A 6583-nucleotide genomic window follows, 5' to 3' on the forward strand; every position below is an offset into this window, starting at 1 on the left:
TCTAGTATGTTCTAAGGCTGACTTCTATTGGTGTCTCTTCTTATATCTTATGATGGTACATGAGGGAGGAGTATGTCTAGAAATGCTCCTTTTGGAAATGTATCTCATACATGTTGGACATATACTGTGAAAATGGTATTTTGAAAATACTTGACAATATTAGAAATGTACCAGGAGGAATCTGTCATAGTAGGAGTCAAGCCAAGCTTCATGAGAACTTCCTATAAAATTTTCATATGGTGACAGTTTATGAGTATTTTGAGGTAAAGATTGTATTATTATTATTATGCTGGAGTAAAACTTTAAATTAAGGAAGATTATGATTTTTGAAAAATTCAGACTATTCTCTTATAATAGATCATCTCATTTTATTTTCTTAGAGTTTGGGGAATGATATGCACAGTGACATTTCTGAAAGTCTCTTCCTCAGTTCCTTAAGTATTTCACCTGTAGAATAGGGTGTTTAATAATTATTATTAATAGACTATATTAAAGGAATTCCTTATGTTGGAAAAACAAATGTGTGTGCGTATATATATATATATATATATATATACAGAAATGTTTCATATATATATATATGCATATATATATATATGCAGAAAAGTTTCAATATGACCAGAAAATTTACAAACTATTATTTAAACATACTCAAAGATTTGCAATTTGGGTAACTGGAGGAGGTCTTTCTATAAATTTTTAAAATAGTTCTTAAAGTGGAGATTCCAGGGGCGCCTGGGTGGCTCAGTCGGTTAAGCGTCCGACTTCGGCCCAGGTCATGATCTTGCGGTCTGTGAGTTCGAGCCCCGCGTCGGGCTCTGTGCTGACTGCTCAGAGCCTGGAGCGTTTCAGATTCTGTGTCTCCCTCTCTCTCTGACCCTCCCCCGTTCATGCTCTGTCTCTCTCTGTCTAAAATAAATAAATGTTAAAAAAAAATTTTTTTTTTAAAAAGTGGAGGTTCCAAAGTTGCTCTATTTTTCAGGTTTTCCTGAGTTATCATATGCTAATGATGGAAAAAAGCAAAGAAAAATCAGGTAAAAGTAGTTTTCAACAATAGCTCAATATTGTTTGAACCAATTTGTCCCTGCCATTGTGGGTTATTTCTTATAGCATTTAGTTGTCCTGTTTTTTAAGTTTTCTTTAATCTAGAACAGTTTCTCAAACTTTGTGTTCCATGCCTTTGACATTTATGAAGAGTACAGGTCAGTTATTTTATAAAATGTTCTTCAATTTGAGTTTGTCTGATGTTTCCTCATGGTAAAATTCAGATTATGCACTTTTGGCAAGAATATCACAGACAGGATGTTCTCTTCTCGGAGCATCATGTCATGAGGCATCTGATCTTGATTTGTCTCTTTATTGATGATGTTAACTTTCATTTTTTGGTTAAGGTGATGTTTGTGAAGGTATATTTCCTCCAGCCATTCATAAAAATCTTTGGGGAAGATACTTGGAGATTACATTAATAGCCTATTACTCAAACATTGCCCAGTGGTGGTATCAGTTGCCAGTAATTGCTTTTTTTTTTTTTTTTTTTTTGAGAGAGAGAGAGAGAGCATGTGAGCAGGGGAGGGGCAAAGGGAGAGGGAGAGAGAGAATCTTTAAACAGGCTTCACACCCAGAGCAGAACCCAACAGGGAGCCTCATCTCACTACCCTGAGATCATGGCATGAGCAGAAATCAAGAGACCGAGGCTTAAGCAACTGAGCCAGTCAGGCCCCCCTGTTGCCTGTATTGATGATGAGGAGGAGGAGGAGAGAGTTCCCAAAAGAGATTTTCTAATTTCATAATTTCTTCTACATTTATTAGTTGATATTTTACTGAAAGTAAGAGTTCCTCTTACCCTAATTATTTATTCATTCATTCATTTACATCAGTATGAACTCAAATATTCTTACTTTATTTAGTGGGACATAATCCATTATTATTGTTATTTTAATACTCAAATTGCCTCAGATTTGGTTAGTATCACCCTTTTCCACCTGACTCTTAGGCCAAGGTGACATGTTTACATCATTCTTTGAGCCCATCTTTACTATCTGGCACCCCCCCAAAAAAATTAGTGAAGAAAGGCAACAATTATCATTTTTTAAAGTCTTTTAAAAACAGTACTATTGTTTGTGTGAATCTAGTGTTTAAACTTTTGGTAAATGATCTCTATTATGGTTCCATGCGGCCAATGCCATTAGTGATTAGTCATAACTAATAATTGCCTCTAATTCCAAATAATGTTTTTTTATCATAACATAGGGAGGTGTTCCTAAACATGATACCTTAGAAAGATTAAAGACATGAATGGAAGTTTTAAATACAAAGCTTTCAATTTTCTGTATTAAAATTAAAAATTAAAAACCATCTGAGAAGAAAACACTTTCAACATTTGACAGACAAAACTTAATATCTTTAATGTATAAACACTCTTTTAAAAATTTTTTTTAATGTTTATTCATTTTTGAGAGACAGAGAGAGACAGAGAATGAGCGGGGAAGGAGCAGAGAGAGAGGGAGACACAGAATCTGAAGCAGGCTCCAGGCTCTGAGCTGTCAGCACAGAGACCGATGCTGGGCTCAAAAACACAAACTGCGAGATCATGACCTGAGCCAAAGTCGGATGTTCAACCGACTGAGCCACCCAGGAGCCCCTATAAATGCTCTTTTAAATCAATAAGATGTAAGCAACAATAGATAAAGAGCAAATATACATTGATGTAATTCATGAGAGAACAAGTAAAAATGGCCAAATAATGTCTCAACTTCATGAGCAAGCAAACTACCTATCATAACAACTGAAACTACCTAAGAGAAAATTTTTGACATATAACCTTGGCAAAGATTCCAGTTAGTGACAATTTATTTTTTCAAGGTAGTCATTTCTCATGGAATTATCAATTACAACAGTTTTACTCTAGGACAATTTGATGGTGTAAAGCAAAAACCTTAGCAGATTTTTGGTTTTACAGTACTAAGTTTAGAGGCCTCTTTTAGGCAACCAACCTGAGCAATGAAAACCTGAGTGAAGTAAAAGTGCCCACAGTGACCCCCAGGCTGAATACAAACAAGCCATTAGGCAACCCACCTCAAAATGTCCATAAACCCTAGCTGACCAAAAAAGGAAAATTCTATTCGTTCCCATACCTCCCATCCTTCCCCTGTTAACTATAGCCCTGCACCACTGCCTCCTGGCAGACAGTCTCTTTGCTGCCCTGCCCACTGCTTCCTTGCAGTGTATTCAATAAACTTCTATCTCCTTTGTTCTGCCTTGGGTGAACTCTTTCATCTCCTGGACGACTGCCTCCACCCAACTGGATTGCCCCACACTAAGTAGGAAAAGTGTTCCCTAGTCAGTTATAATATAGTTAGAAAACAAAATTCAACAGAGTAAATTTTATTTTATTTTTTAAAATTTTTTTTAACGTTTATTTATTTTTGAGACAGAGAGAGACAGAGCATGAATGGGGGGAGGGTCAGAGAGAGAGGGACCACAGAATCGGAAGCAGGCTCCAAGCTGTCAGCCTGGAGCCCTACGCGGGGCTCAAACCCGTGAACCATGAGATCATGACCTGAGCCGAAGTCGGACACTCATCCGACTGAGCCACCCAGGCGCCCCTCAACAGAGTAAATTTTAAAGATTTTATTGGCTTTATTCAAAGATGCATAAATCGGGCAGCATTCAATCTAGCAGACAGAAAGGAGATCCAAGGAGCTGTACAGAATGAAAGACTTTTATAGGCAGAAGGGAGCAGAAACAAGGAAGTTATACTAGACAAAAAAAAGGTTGATTATTGCCAGATTGCTTTCCTTTAGGGGGATGGCAGAGCTCTATCAGGCAGATTACCTAACTAGAGCTAATTAGGCACTAATGTAAGATTCCATCTCTGGGAGAGAAGAAACTCTAAGTTAAGTCTCAGTTTGGTGGCATGGGACTTTGCAGAAGTGACTCCACTTTAGGCCTGTTGTCCTGTTTTTACCAGTATCTATCCCTCTAAAGCATTCAGATAAAGGAGACAAAACCTCTTCACATAAAGCCTGTTTGAACATTACAATTTTCACTCAAACTTTCACCTTAAGCCTATCAACTCTTACATTTCTATATTCTCTCAATCTAATTGTAGCCCCTGGTAGGGCTTCACCAACAGTTGTTGATACCACCAGGCATGCATCTCCTGTGTCCAGAAATCTTGGAAACTTCTTTTCTTCATCCTCTGACCATTCTACCTACTCCTGAGTGTTAGGCTTTGGGTCCCCAGCCAAGGGACCCTGCCCTTTTGTCAAATTTTATTTTGCTTAATCTGCCTATTGCCCCGGGTGATCACAGGCTAGGTTTCTCATTGTATTCTTTGCCTTCCAACTTTTTTAATTCCTCCAAGTTGGGGTAAATAGAGCAAACTCATTTGGGGCATTTTAATGTTGGGGAACCAGCAGGGGGTTCACTTGGTCCACCCAAACTTCAATAGTGCTGTAGTAAGTACACTTTTCAACCCCATCAATGTCCGTTTTATTTATCTTATTTGTTAATAACCATCTAAAGATTTCCGCCTTACTGGGAGAGTTCTTTGACTCTTCTCTGTTCCCTTCCCCATTTCCTTGTCAGCTAATTTAATTTTTTTTTTTTTTTAATTAGTCTCTGGAAGACCCATGAGAGGAAGCCCAGGAAACAAATTTGGTAAGACTTCTCAGACATTTGCTTGCTTTTGCCCAGGGAAATCCCATTCTTCAGGAGTTTTAGTGGAGGTTTCATTACTTAGGCAAGATTGATCAAATCATTGGCCGTTCACAGTTAATCTCTAGTTAATCTCTAGTTCCTGTCACCTAAGAGGTCTGGAGTGGAGCTAAAAATTCCAATCTAATTAAGGCTTGGTCTTTCTGGCAACTAGTTCCCATCCTTGTGCTATCCAGCTCCCCCAACCCTAGAGCACATTAGCAAAAAGATACTTTTATCACTTTGGAGACTCCAAGAGTTATAGGAGCATTGTTCCTGGATGCAGGGACAAAGACCAAACGTATTTTTTATTATACCGTTGCCATCCTGATGCATGTGAAGTAATATCTCTTTGTGGTTTTGATTTTCATTTCTCTAACGACTAGTGGTGGTAAGCATTTTTTGTGTGCCTATTGGTCATCTGTATATCTTATTTGGAAATGTTTATTCAAGTTCTTTGCTCATTTTTTAATTGGGTTATTTTACTGTTGTTGAGTTGTTCCTTATATATATTGAGGATACTAATCTCTTATTACATATATGGTTTCCAAATATTTCTCCCATTCTGTGGGTTGCCTTTTCACTCTCTTGATAGTGTTCTTTTTTTTTTTTTTTTTTTTTTTTTTTTTTTTTTTTACATTTATTCAGTTTTGAAAGACAGCGTGAGCAGGTAAGGGGCAGAGAGAGAGAGGGAGACACAGAATCAGAAGCAGGCTCCAGGCTCTGAGCTATATCAGCGCAGAGCCTGATGCAGGACTCGAATTCACAAACCATGAGATCATGACCCAAGCCAAAGTAGGATGCTTAAACGACTGAGCCCCCAGGCACCCCTTGATAGCGTTCTTTGATGGACAAATGTTTTTAATTTGATGAAATGCAATTTCTATATTTTTTCCTTTAGTGTCTGTGCCTTTGGTATCATCCACAGCATCATTGCTGAATCCGACATCATGAAGCTTTCCCCCTATGTTTTCTTCTAAGAGTTTCATAGTTTCAGGTGTTACTGTGACATCTTTGATCCGTTTTGAGCTAATTATTGTCTGTGGTATAGGGAAAGGGCCTAACTTAATTCTTTTGCATTTGTTGAAAAGACTGTCCTTTCCCTAATGAACAGTCTTGGCAAACTTACTGAAAATTACTCGACTTTATATTGAGGGTTTATTTCTGATCTCTTGGAATAGTGTTGCATTTTATTTTTTAATCCTTTAGATTATTACCATTCACAAAACAGAGATTATGTGACAAATCTTTTCGTATTAACTGATTTTGCTAAACTGAAGGCAAGAAACTTAATTTTAGGTAATAAACATATAATTCTACACATCTGTCTTCAACGTGTTACTCAGCCAAACACAGCCGCCACATAACAAAACCCAGCAATATGCAACAGTAACTCAATTCAGTAGTCTGATATCTTGCTGACTTAATAATTTAAGAAACATAGCTTTACATATTGTGTGTGGAATATCGTCAAGCCCTGGTCTTCCCACTCCCCTTACCATTTATATCAAGTGACTCAACACAACACGGTTATACATATCATTAAACAATATTTATAATCAGCATATTCTTTAACCTGATTCTTTAGTTTTCTAAAAGATAGCAAATCCTCAAAGAAACCGAAGCGGCCACCCCACCACACAGACACGCGCGCGCACACACACACACACACACACACACACACACACACGATGTAACATCACCGAAGAGTTCTAGAAGAGACTATGAAAAGGGTGCCAGTATGCTAGAGGTCTCAATGGGTAAATGGCAGTATCACGCACTTTGAAATCCATACCCAGGGTATTTCCATTGTGCTATTACAGCGACATAAGCACTGTTTCTATTCTGTCAGCATTGTTCATTTATTATAGTTTGCATATACGCC

This window comes from Neofelis nebulosa, chromosome 3 (assembly GCF_028018385.1).
Source record: "Neofelis nebulosa isolate mNeoNeb1 chromosome 3, mNeoNeb1.pri, whole genome shotgun sequence".
Taxonomy (NCBI): Eukaryota; Metazoa; Chordata; class Mammalia; order Carnivora; family Felidae; genus Neofelis; species Neofelis nebulosa.